We start from the raw sequence: 13,552 nt of genomic DNA, 5'->3' as shown, positions 1-13,552 counted from the left end.
TCTCTCTTTTGAACTTTCTCTCTAGTGTGGCTTATTCCTTCGAGGTAGCAAGGATGAACTAGCGATAATTTAAAACACAATTTTAAATATGTTGCTGAAAATTATAGCAATTGAAAATCACAGTCATCATCGATCGCTGCGTTTGATCGCTGCATTTGATCGCTGCATTTGGTCGCTGGATCAAAGACTGCGAAACGAATAACATTTTAATCGCTATCACTAGTCGCTGCTGCTAGCGACCGCAAAACGAACATGGCCTAATCTGTAATTGCAATAATTTTATTTTGTAGATTAGGAAAAATGAAAATCATAATCAGCGTTAAAACACAGGTCGTACGTATTCTAGTAATTTTTTATAATATGGTCCAAGTTTTCCTAAAAACAAGTCGCTGCCAAAAAAAAAACAAGCAAAAACTCTTGAACACCCGGAACAGTAGAAGAAAAAACAGTAAAGGGGATTAAGATTTCTCGGATGAAGAGTTAAGCCCCCGACCATGGTGGGAGCCTCGGTGCCGGTTTCGGGCGAAAAAGATGGAGCGAGCAGCATTCTCACACAGAAGGGAAAACGGTCTTCCAAATCTTCACCTGATAAGAGACTCTCGCCGGCGCTGCTTGATCTGAATGTTCTCGATTGTCCCATTTGCTTCGAAGCATTCACGATTCCTATCTTCCAGGTTTTGTTTCTCACCTGGTATCTTCTCAGTTCTCACTCTGCATTTGGAAGAAGATGCTTTGCAATATCCGTAGCTTTTGATTATTTGTACCGATGTTTAAAGAAACTCATGTCTCTAATTGTAGTTTCTTGAAACACATTGGGTTTTGTATTTCAGTGTGAGAATGGACATTTAGCTTGCTCTTCTTGCTGTCCCAAAATTAGTAACAAATGTCCAACATGTGCTTTGCCTACTGGTCACATTCGCTGCAGAGCAATGGAGAGTGTTGTTGAATCAGTTTGTGTCCCATGCCCAAACGCCATATTTGGATGCACCGAGAATCTCTCTTATGGGAAGCAGTTGACCCACGAGAAGGAACGCGACTTCTCTCCTTGCTCCTGCCCTGAACAGGACTGCGATTACACTGGACCATACAAAGATCTCTACCGTCACTATGATTCCACCGCACACCATGAGAGATTCAATTGGTTCCTTTGCGGCCAACCCTTCACTGCCCAGATGGACATCAGTGATAAGATATTAGTCAAAAGAGGGTGTAATTTGATTATATTGATTGCAGTGCAGTGTTTCAGGGAGCCGTGTGGTGTTTACGTTACTGTAAGCTGCATTGCACCACCTTCTCCAAAAGTTCGAGACTTGGATTCTAAAAGTTAGCTTTGAAACTCCTCAAGACAATTTCATGTTGATCCCTCACAGTTTGCTTCGTGGTGATTTGTTGAAGTTGGAGATTTGCATCAATGAGTTGAACCAAGAGTAATAAGGTCAATGGTGATATCGAAGATGGGCACTTTTAACGTTTCTGTGGAAGAATCTAGCTATCTATCTTGTATGTTATCTTTTGCCATTGTATAATTAACATGTAAGTTTTAACCTTAGGAACTAAGATAAGACTTATTTCTGGATGATTCTCATCTTTATGACTTTCAACTCTATATACAGTAACTGCTTCCGGTGCATTCCAGTGAAAAGTGGAAGAAGGCTTCCCCTTCTTTAAGTGAACCACTGATCAGTCATCCTCTTCTTCTATACTTAGCAGTTACAGCCAGGAAACAAAGCAATCAGTTGATAACCAAATACTACCTCACACAACCACTTGCGTAAACAAAAATAACATCCAACAGAAAAACATCCACAGGAAACCCTCATGTCCCTAATGACATTTCAGCAACCAAAAGAAAAAGAAGAATCTAAAAACAACAACCTGGATCATGAAATCATTTGATTTAACCTTCATAAACTTGGTAGATTGCATACATCTAAAACTAACGTAGGAATCAAAACCTTGCAGAGAATATAAGTCTGGAAAGAGAATAAAATAACAGAGCAGAGCAAGGCTTACACTCTTGAGTGGTTGAAAATTGCAACAAGGTTTGGATCAGATCAGTGCTGCGCCCTTGGCATGTGCACAAGGTGCTTATGCACAGGGTCTCAAAAAAAAATTAGAAATTTTTAGCAAGAATTAAGGGTCTTCTTCTTACAGATTTAAGGACCCTTTTTACCAATTATTTTTATCGGTCTTGTAAAAAGAAAAAAAATTGCACAGGGTCTGTAGAAAACATTAGCCGGGCCTGGATCAGATACAATAAATTCAGAAGAGGTGTAAGAACTAGTGATCTATATAATATAGAGCTTTGGGTCACAACCCTTATTAAACAAGTAGAAACATATAAGGCAGCATCACAACACATTAATGTAACCAAACCAAGAACAGGAGAAATTATTATGAGCTACAACGCCTTGTCAACTAATCACAGAAACTCAGAAACCTTCAACATCACATTATCTCAACTGAAGAAAAGAAGGAACATGAAAATCTATTCCTCATCTTGAACGACAACCTATAACAAAGATATGTGTAATGCATAAGTTATATTGTCTACGAGGTATGCAGGACAAGGATACGCGAGATAAAATCAAATCCTTTGCATAAATTCTCCAAACACAGCCTTCGATTCTCGACCTCTACATCTTCCAAAACAAACTGTAAACCTTTACATTCAGAGAAAGTCAGTCACTCCAATAAATATCTACTTGAAGCAGAATCTAAAGCTCTTCGGATAGCAATGCAACATGTTTGGAACATGGGACTTCGTTCACTCGTCTTCAAAGGAGGTTGTAAAGTTTTGATTCATTCACTACCAGACAAAGAAGTTAATGTCTCCACTGAAAATATTCTCTATGACATTTCTCTTTGGAAAGATGAAAATTTAACATTGAAAAATCATTCATACTAACTCTCTGAATTGTAAAGTTAACATTGAAAAAACATTAAAGTTATTCTTACAATTGTTAATATTCATACTAACTCTTTCATGATCAAACCATTACAGTTAATAATCATTCAAGCGTTTATCCTGAAACACTTCATTCCTCGCCGAATCAAGTATTGGTTCATGTTGGTTTAATATTGTTTTTTGGTTTATTAATCGGTTTAGGATAGTCCTATTGTAAATATAATTTAAGTTGGTTTTGCATATATTATGCTTAAAATTAAATAATAGTAATATTATGCTTAAAATATAATTTTAGAGAGTTTTCAAATATAGTTTAGAGAACATTATAGGTGATGAATTTAATTTATTAAATTCGTTTATTACTTAAAACTAAGTTTTTTTAAAAAACATACTGAGTTATAAATATCAATGATGGATTGGTGAGTATAACATGAAGACAAAAATATAAATATTTTATTTTCAAGATAAGAAATTCAGTTACTCAATATATAATATCTTAAATTATTTTTTAAAAAATATACATAATTTATATATATAGATTAATCTTCCAAACTTAAACTATTATATTATATATGAATAATGTTTTTAAATAAAAACAATTTATGATAAAAAAAATAAATAAAAACAACAAATGGTTAAACATCAATATCATCTAGGTTAAGTATACGAACAACACAAATTCAAACATCACAAAAAATATTTACATAAACATTATAATACAATAATTTAATCAAAAAATACAATAAAAAAATAATATTCAAAAGAATAGTTATATACTTAAATTTGAAAATCAAAGATATTTTTGCTAAAATTGTAATTACCTCGCCAAGAAGATCGACCATCTTTTTTACGGATTGATCGATTGTTGAGCATGTGGTCGATCCGAAAATACTCTGCAGTTTAATTAAATATCTAAAACATTTATTCCAACACTCAACAGATAGTTTTGCTAAATATGATAACTAGATAGCCAATAAAATTATAAAAAATATTTAAATAGTAAAAAATATGTTAATTTAACGTGTTAAAATTTAAAAATAAATTTTAATTATGACATACATCTTAACATTTATATAAATATATATCATAACCTAAATATAAATAATTTAACAACTTAAATTAGAAAAATATAAAAATTCTGGGCGTAACCCGGGTTAATCCCTAGTATCTATATATATAAAGGAGAGTTTTCTCTCACCTCCTTCAGCCACGTCATTCTGGGGAGAGGAGTTTTTTGCGCCACGTGTCGCGACATCAGAGGTCTTGCAATTTTTGCTCTCTGGCGCTCTTTGATCTATCGAATATTATCTGGGCTTTTATTACCATAGTTAGAGTAGGCCCAGACATTGAGCCATATTAGAGACCCATCCAAAATTAGGTCTCGCCTTCCTCTTCCTAATCCTCTTGCAAGTGCGACCTCCACGATGAAACTCAATTCAGACTTTAAGCGCCAATCCGAATTCAGTAACCTCTCACCAATTCATATATCATTCCTTTACTCCTTGAGTTTTTCGTTATTACAACTCAAACGATATCCAAAAACAATTTTTTCGTAGCAACCCATCCGATTATGGCTAATTCCTTCATCATTCTTGCGGAATTTAAAAACATAGACCAGTCTCTCCAAGGTCGTCCGATCCATTCACCCTCTCGATTACTCTCTAACTTTCTTTATCATCTCCTTGCCACTTTCGATTTCAAAATTTTAGTGTTTTGGTCTTTATTTTTTTGTTGTGGAATAGTGTTGGAGGATCAAAGGATTGATCTTTTGGTTTTAACACGTTTGACTATAATTTTCTGCCCAGGAAGATGACAGGCTTAGAGTATGTGATCAGTGATGCTACTGAGATTGTCCCGACAAGATTATATCGATGCTGACGTATAATATCGATGCAAACGTATAACAAGGTTATATCGATGCTAACGTATAATATCGTGGACGGTACAATATACCAGGCTCCACAGCTTTGTAGTGTCTTTGCAGCTCGAGTTGTATGTTTCTTCATCCTTTCTATTTACGTTCATGTGTTGCTTGGAGGGCACAGACTAAGCGAAGGTTTTTTTTAGTTGCTGCTAAAGTGTTTTTTGTTTTCTTCTCTTTCTCTTTTAAGGTCAGGCTGTTATTAATATTTAGAAGGTTTCTCTGCAGCTGCATTAAAGTTGGGGACGATTAGGCAGGGTAAGATTTTGTTTTCTTTAATAAGTTGGTTATGTCTCAGTTTCATGTGATTAAATCTTTTCTGCTACTAAGAGTTAGTTTCAAATTTTGTTGCAAGCTCGACTAGCTATGTCCACAAGACCAGACTGAGAAGTATATGTTTTTTGTATGAACTGCATGTAGATGCAAATGTAAAAATACTTTTCATTAACTTAGGAAGCTCATATCTGAACAGATTTAATTTACCAAGTACTTTAGAATCTGTTGTTCTTTGTTGTGATTAACTTCATCGATCTTATGATATGATATATGGTTCTCAGTTGATGCTAAAAACCAGAACAAGCATTCTGAGACAAAGCCCCCAATGGTACACAATCTTTCACACCACTTCTCTTCCGGTAAATATCTCCAATATAAAATATTGTTTTTTCCTCAGTTGGGTTTTATGGGTGTGCTCTGTGACAGAGGAATTGAATTTGATGTTTTTAGATTCCTCAAAGATGATGTTTTTGTAGAAATCAGGAGCAACACACCTTATATAAGAAAAAAAAGAATTGAACAGTATCTATGTCGAAGAAGTCAAGAGTTCTTTGAGCAACGCGTTTCTTCAGGCTGATATTGCTTTAGCAGAGGACCGCAACAGAGGCTCTTTTCTCAGGCTTTTCTTCTGGTACCTCGGCTCTTGCTGCCCTTATTTTTGGAAGGTTAGCTTCGACTAAACCCATCTTCAGAATCACTAAGATTCGATTTTAAGTGAAGGTTTGTTTCCTCATGATTGTTGTTCTGTTTCTGCACCTGAACTTAATGGTTGCAAAAGCAGCAGATGGCAGAGCCATTCTCTGTAGGAATGGTGAAGCCATAGACATGTCTCGAGACCACAAACCAATCTACTTACCGTAAAGAAGAAAGTCTAAGGAAGTGGCGGCTTCAACGATGCCAGTTACTTAAATGGCATAGCGATTGGGACATGTAACTACCACGAGGGTCACGATCTCCACTCTTAGCAGAGCCAGGAGATCAAAAGATACATTTAACAGAGGAAGACAAGTTTCTAATGATGGGATGCGAGGAGATTTGGGACGTTTTGACAATTCAAAAGGTTTTTGTATCGTTAGGTTTGAATTACATCGATCACGATCCGATAACGCTTGTTTGAGGTCTTTAAGGCTAAATAAGTTAGATAACCTAACAGTGGTTGTTTGATTCTTGTCGGCTGATGACATAAGAGCAATGGTCGCTCCTCCGGTGGAGGATCAACGGTGTTTTATTTTTCTCAGAGATTGAGGGCCTTATTTGATGGTTGAATGAAAAGATAATGACATTCCCTTTTGTGTTCTTGGCTGAGCTTTTTCTTGCTTTTGTATATTTGGGGTCTGTATCTAACTTCGAGTGTCTTCGTGCCCCAAGTTTTCTGTAAGCGGTTATTTGTTCGTGCATGGATTGAAAGTTTTTTTTTATGTACGTGGTTCATTTAGTTTATATAATTACATGGATTCCAGTTTATGAAAACAAAATAGATTTGTATGCGAATTTTCTCTCTAATCCTCTAACCTTCTTATCAAATTTCATCTTTCAGAAGGTTATGAGTTGATTTAAGGGAGAGAGAGTCTGTTGTTTTTGTGTACCGGTTTCGGTGTTTCCGACCGGTCTTGAACTCCGGCGTTGCATCAGCTCTTCCGATGAACGTCCGGCTTTGCTTCTGGGAAGCGGTGGCTTCCATAGCACCGTCTTCGCCGGCTTTTGTCTCCGGGAGGTGATGGTTTTCTCAACATCGCTTTCGCCGGCTCTCTTCCGGGGTTCTCCCGATATCTCGATCTGCGATTCCGGGCTTATCTGTTTCCTGCCTCTCGTTCTGATACTCCGATGATTTCTTCATCCCCAATCGTTTGGGTTGTTGCATCTTCAAGCTTAGATAGATCAATAAAGATGTCTGTTGTTCCATGCAAGTATGTCGGAGGTTTGAAGATCGATTGTAGGCGGTTGAACTCTTCGTCGATTCGTAGATCTGCCACATCTGACTTCGCGGCTCGAGCTTTGGCCTTGACTGTTCTGGTTGAACGGTTCGTCTCGAGTTCGTCTTCGCCGTCGATGGTGTTCCGTCGTGTCTCCTTGCTGGCTCCGGGAGAAGATTGAAGGCTCTCGTCAGGACGCGTGTTCATTGGTCGCCGGGCGACCGGACACGTGGTGGGGTGAGTCGGATTTCTTCTTCAACGGGTTTTCCCTTTGGGCTTGCGGTCCAAGGTTGTATTGTACAGTGGCCCAGTTTGTTCTTTTGGGCTTTTGTTTCAATGTTGTATCGGGCTTTGTCCCTTTTGAACTTTGACCCAATAATAAAATTCAAGATGCCAAAAAAAAAATAGATTTGTATGCTTGGTCAGTCGCTATTTTGTCCACTTTCTGAAGTAAGAAAATAGTTTTGTAATATGAACATTAACAATATACAATATTAAACACGTGAGAAACCAACACTGTCCAACATGAAAATAGTTATACAAATTTGTTCACTTTTTAGAAGATTACAACTACATTCGATAAATTAATAACATTATAAATTAAAACTTTTTATCGATTTTAAGTTGGATCAATTCAAAATATGACACAAATTGATAAAATAATAAGATAATATATTTTTGAAGATCCCATGCAAATTTATCGTCTCACTAGAGTCATATAATTATTTATATATATAAAGTTTCTATAAGTATAAATAATATATTGTATTGTTTGATTTAGATTTACAATTATTTTATGTTTTATTATTATTTTATAATATCTAAAAATTCGTCTCTAAAACACATTTAAATTACATGATACATATCTCATAACACTAAAAATGAACTATAAGTTTCTGTCTAACATGAAAAGTTTCTATAACTTCCATAAAGCAATACTTTCACACTTAAAAAAAAAACTGCATCCACATAAATCAGTGGAATGTCAAATTAAACAACAAACAACTACAATTATTAATATAGCCGTAACCCACTATCTAACAAAATATATAAATTAGATCTTCAACAATGAGAAAGATTCAGACGAAAACATATTTTCCAATATATTCACAAAACATAAGAAAAAACAAATAAGATGGAATCAGATATTTTAGTCAACAATTACAAGAGGAAAGCATTGACAGCTATGATGAAAGCTCTTCAGCCACAAACCATGCATCCATTTCAAAAACCTTAGACTATGATATTTTGCAGCGGAATCACTCATGATGATGAATCAACACATTCAGTTAATGAAACAATGTTTGGATAATAACAATTCACAGGCTCATTGAGGGGTTAAATCAGTACTTTTTCCACCATAAACCTAGCAAATGACTCGACCATCTTAGTCAATCTGCATATGGGAACTATGACAAAATTACGTATCTTTATGGTATATTAATGTTATGCTAAGCAATTTTGAAGAGGTAAATAGTTTTTGAATAAGTTGTCCTGGAAAAATAGTCAATTCAAATCCAATCAATGTGAAACATGATTAAGAATTCACTAAAGATTTGAAAACAAAGTATTTAACCAATACAATCACAACGAAGTCCCCAACAAACTGCCACGTCTTTGTCATAGATAAAGTATGCGAAAATTGTTACTATTTTAAAAGGATGAAATAATAGGGTTTTCATATTGTTACTAAAACATACAAATCCGGCGCGTAGCGCCGGAAGACCACTAGTATCTATTCTATTAAAACAGCAGTATGACCCATTGATAAAAAGTTATGTCCAATTAAAAATAACTGATTTTTAAATAACTGCATCTAATTATATTAAAACACTAGCCACGTTATAATTTTCTCTACCAGAAGCAGTTATGAAGTTTTCTTTGAAAGCGCTTTTTATGATCATCAATTAGTTTCTCAGTAATAAACAAATACATAACTCAAACACAAATACAGAGTACAAGCTACAATCGATCTATTTGTGGTTTCTGAAATCACTTTGTAGCTGCTTTCCTTTATTTCACTTACTGGTCTCAGACTACAACAAATGAAGACAAAGGCCATGTTCAAAAACGCGGGTAAGGCTTCCGATTAAGCGCCTGCGAGACATTGGGTGGTGATTGGCATGGCGATTTCGTCATAGGCAGCGAGCAAATCGGAGGTCGCAATTCCTTTTTTTTTTTGAGTTTAGAATGTTTTAAACTGATATTTTATGTCAGATCTATGTATTTGAGACATAATTAATACGTAAGCACACAACAATTTGATAATTTACAGGAAAATAGTTGATGGCCGCCATGAAAATAAATTTAGAGTCGAAACCCTATAAAAAAGTTATGGGAAAGATGATGAAAAAATTACAATTATGCCACTCATTAAAAAAAGATGATGATTAAATAAAACACAAAACGAGCTTTTGTCTAGAAACACGGGACTGAACCAACGACATTACAAAAAGGATGATTAAATAAGCGACTGAACCAACAACATTTGCACCATGCCACTGAAATTTAATAATATTGATTCCTATGTTTATTAATTACAAAACCCGGTTCAACCAATTCAATCATAATTAAATTTGATTCTTAATAGTTACCGTAAATGACATTACTTGATTAGTTCCTGATTTTAGTAGTTTGTAATAGGAAACCAAAATCATTTTATTCCTTATGTCACAGTTGTTTTGTTTTCATCGTACACGCTATATTTTCTATAGCATTTATAGAAATAACTTTACATAAATAATTTTATTCATTTATATTATTTCTGTTCCTATTTATAATTTACATTTAAAATATATTTTTCTTTAAGGGTTACATAATACTAAAAACTAATTATTTTTTTTAAAATGATCATATCTTCAAATACACATACATATAATATATATATATATATATATATATATAAATAATATAACAAAAATATATAAATTTTTAAAAACCCGATTGAACTGGTTCGACCAATCACCCAGTAAGCATAACGAGTCGATGTCTGGTCTGGGTTTCAAAACATTGCTTCATTTCAGTTTTCTGGATAATTTTGCATAATGTTATGTAAAAACATCGGATAATTCATGTTTTTAGTATATACATCAGGTTGTTTGACTAAAAATATCGGGTAATTCAAATAACTTTTTAAGGTCTTGGATAAAAAGTATCCGAGTAATTCGGTTAATAAATAGTATTTTTAGTATATTTGATTAATTAGAAATAAATATAATTAATATTTATAGGTATATAATTTTTTATTTTTTAAAATTTGGGTTTGAAGATTGGTTATGTCGAGAGATATATGATTTTCTTGATTATTTATGAATTTGGTTCTGATTTAATTTTGATTCTTTGGTTTCAGATAAACATGTGTAGACCTATATAATATTTTACATAGAAATTCATATAAAATCTAGGTTTTCTAGGTTTCGCTTAACAATTAGGCCATGAGTCACGCTTTTTTTAATAAACACAACTGGCTTTCAACAACTAAAACGGGGTTTTTTTTTTCATTTTTTAATAAACACAAATATAATTACAAAGAAAAACACAAATTTAAAAATTAGATTTCTAAAAAAATATGTAAAACAAAAACTATACCCGCCCTCTCAGGGCGGGTCAAAATCTAGTATATATATAATAATAATAATATAGGGTTTTCTCTCACCTTAGAAAGCCACTTCAGCAAAAGAGCATAGAGCAATTTGTGACACCTGGCACTTCTATATCAACTTTCGTCAACGATTTAATCAACCAAATAAATGATCTGGGCTCCTGATATTTATTGGGCTTAAGAAAAAATTGTTATCATTTTTGCTTGGACTGAACAGTGGCCCATTATCAAACCACCATCCTCTGACCTAGGGCTCTCCATCGGAGCTGCTGCTTCTTTTTGTCCTACCCCTTTCTCTTCGCCATCTTCAACCACGTAACGGTCTGTATTAATTTCAATCAACAAGGAATCCCAATACTTCCTCCTCAATGTATCTTAAATTACTGGTTTTGCAACTTCATTCCGTGTGTACATAGAGACCCTCTGAGAGGTTGATGCAAATCTTTAACTTCGCTTACGTTGTTATCTAATAAACTGTCTGATCATGTATCTTCCACACTTTTTTTCCAGAGTTGAGGCTGTTGTAGGGAGATTGATTGTCTTGAAAACAATGCTCTGTCTCTGGGCCAATAATGTTAAGAAAGCCGGTGAGCGGATAGGCGTTGATACGGTACTCATCGATTGGAATGTACGTTCGTTTATTAATTCATCAACTTTTTCAATTCGTTGTTATCTTATTTCACTTCCCCTCATCAATCAATGTTCACCGGTCTTTATGAACTAAATGTGTTTGGTGCTACAAGCAGCAACCCAAATTTTTTTTTTGGTGACGCCACTGTTGCTATTAGGTACACGGATCAAACAGTGTTCGTTGACTTAGCCGAATCTATCCACCGCATCCCGAGGGAGAGCTTTCGGTTTCGCAATTAAGACCAACTCATGCTCTTGGCTACCACGATCACAATTTTGCGAGGTCTGTTTTCATTTGGCAGCCTTCGTACAACTGTATAGAATCATCGTAAATAGCACACAAAAATACCATGATGACAGTAGGGTTAACATCGTAAAAGGAATAGTAGATTATAGATTTTATGGGAATCGTATTTAGCTCCTGGTTGTTCTTTTACGTCATACTCTTTGAACATGATTGTTGGTGTGGCATCTTTGTATTTTACAGGGATGATCTCAGCAAGTTATCCTTTCTTCGCATAGTTTTGAAGGATCATCTAAACCTGGTCCTTACAGTAAAAAGATTGTTTTAATCCCTGTACCATGCTGGTTCTTATGGGAGCTGACTAATAAAGGATGTCCAAGCGTCTTTCTAAGTTTTGTCATGTAGCTTTGATAATCTTTTCCTAGAGTCTCCAAACCCCTTGAGTGAAGCGTGGGTTTCTAACCCATAACGTTCCTTCATATTGGTTTATTGCGTCTTCCAGTCCTCAATATGTTTTGCCTTCTTCTCTTGGTGTCTTTATTTTGTCTTGCTGGTCAATCGATTGATTTTCAAAGTAAATAATTGCATGTCTACCCAGCGGGATAAACTTTGAGTTTTCTATCATACAAACAACTGGAAACTGAAGTTATGTACATTACGGACAAAAACTAAAGGAGAATCTTTGCTTTACTGTAGAGGCGATGGAGAGGTAGGTTTGAATTTCTTAAATCTTATCTTTAGCTCCATACCCCTTGATTTATATAGTTCATGTTAGCTTCTTCTTTTGTATGCCATATGCAACTCTTGGTATAATTTAGTCAAAGAAGTTGGTGATGCAACTTTTGGGAATGTTTGGCGAGCTGTCAATAAACTGACTGGTGAAGTTCTGAGTTGTTTTTCACGAGAGATCAAGTCTTCTACACTATTTGTATTTGATTTTAGGGTACTAAAGTTTTCATGACATGTTGCAGTGTAAAATAATGAACAATAAGAATGTATATCTCTTGGGAAGACTGTATTAATCTGAGGGAAGTGACTGTATTAATCTGAGGGAAGTGAAAGGTTCCGTATCTTATGAATGATTCTATTAATCATCTTGCAGAATCTGATGTCCGAAATTGGTGCTTTCAAGTGTCTCTCTTGCATGCATCAGCGTGGATACTTCCACAGTGATCTAAGGCCAGCTGCACACGTGTGATGTGTATTTTTGATTCAGTTTCCAAGTTTTTTTAGCAGTCATATTTAAATATTCTGTCAATGAATCATGTGTATGTTTTTTTCTCCGATGCAGAAAATCTGTTAGTCTCTAAAGATGTCATTAAGATGACTGATATTGGCCAGGCCGAGAGGTCAATTCGAGTCCACCGTACACAGTGTATGTCTCGACACGCTGGTGAGTCCTTACAGTCATTCTATTTGTAGTTAGATGATACATGTGCTGATTGCGATTGCTCTAAATTTCTAATAGGTACAAGGAACCTAAAGTACCAACTAGAGTCATATGTGTACACGTCAAAATTTGGTTAGTGTTCTCAAAATTCCAATAAAAAGATGTCTTTCAATATGGTATTATTGGTCCATGTCTTAACAATGGTCTCATTTTTATTGTGTTTCGATATGTGGGCTAGGGCGCTATTCTGCCTAAGATGTTGTCTCTTCGCCCTCTCTTTCCTGGAGCTAGGTCTTAGTCAAATATTTGTTTATGAGCAATATACCTTATGAAATAGTATTTCAGAAGTAAGAATAAGCCAGCAATATGTGTCTCTTAATGTGTGCAGTGTTATAGGTATCCCAACTGAAGAGGCATGGTTGGAGGGGCTTTAATCGCTTACTAATTCCCTCAAGTAATGTTTGCTTAAATCTTCAACGTTCTGGAGTAGTAGTAGTGTCCAGATATTTACGGTTACACCAATATCAACAATATTTATATCTAAGTGAGCACTAAAATAGTGTAACTTATTATCTAAACAAAAGGATTTACGGAGAAGAGAGAAAGTTTCTTTTTGGTTCTGAAAACTGAGAAAGTGTTGCTATATTCACTACACATAAAAGACTAGGA

The 13,552-nt window shown here is 34.9% G+C and overlaps 2 long non-coding RNA genes and 1 pseudogene across 12 annotated transcripts; all 3 read left to right on the top strand.

Annotated features, from left to right (window-relative positions):
- The first annotated feature begins 394 nt into the window (after positions 1–394).
- On the top strand, positions 395–1,579 carry LOC125594185 (annotated as a pseudogene).
- A 2,646-nt stretch (positions 1,580–4,225) lies between these two features.
- Positions 4,226–6,596, top strand: LOC125594183. 4 transcript variants are annotated; one of them, XR_007329764.1, is made up of 6 exons: positions 4,226–4,536; positions 4,714–4,900; positions 5,020–5,087; positions 5,387–5,464; positions 5,582–5,770; positions 5,887–6,596. It is a non-coding gene; the product is annotated as an uncharacterized LOC125594183 (long non-coding RNA). The 4 variants fall into 4 exon arrangements; XR_007329762.1 differs by having other exon boundaries at positions 5,025–5,087; positions 5,387–5,770; XR_007329761.1 differs by having other exon boundaries at positions 5,387–5,770.
- Positions 6,597–10,895: 4,299 nt separating this feature from the next.
- On the top strand, positions 10,896–13,461 carry LOC125594184. 8 transcript variants are annotated; one of them, XR_007329770.1, is made up of 9 exons: positions 10,896–11,049; positions 11,130–11,247; positions 11,408–11,532; positions 11,737–12,202; positions 12,596–12,685; positions 12,785–12,886; positions 12,962–13,015; positions 13,122–13,174; positions 13,272–13,461. It is a non-coding gene; the product is annotated as an uncharacterized LOC125594184 (long non-coding RNA). The 8 variants fall into 8 exon arrangements; XR_007329771.1 differs by having other exon boundaries at positions 12,596–12,694; XR_007329769.1 differs by having other exon boundaries at positions 12,596–12,886.
- The last annotated feature ends 91 nt before the right edge of the window (positions 13,462–13,552 follow it).

Source organism: Brassica napus (assembly GCF_020379485.1).
Source record: "Brassica napus cultivar Da-Ae chromosome A4 unlocalized genomic scaffold, Da-Ae chrA04_Random_14, whole genome shotgun sequence".
Taxonomy (NCBI): domain Eukaryota; kingdom Viridiplantae; phylum Streptophyta; class Magnoliopsida; order Brassicales; family Brassicaceae; genus Brassica; species Brassica napus.
Note: the sequence above shows the minus strand (reverse complement) of the source record. Positions and strands in the feature narration are given on the sequence as shown.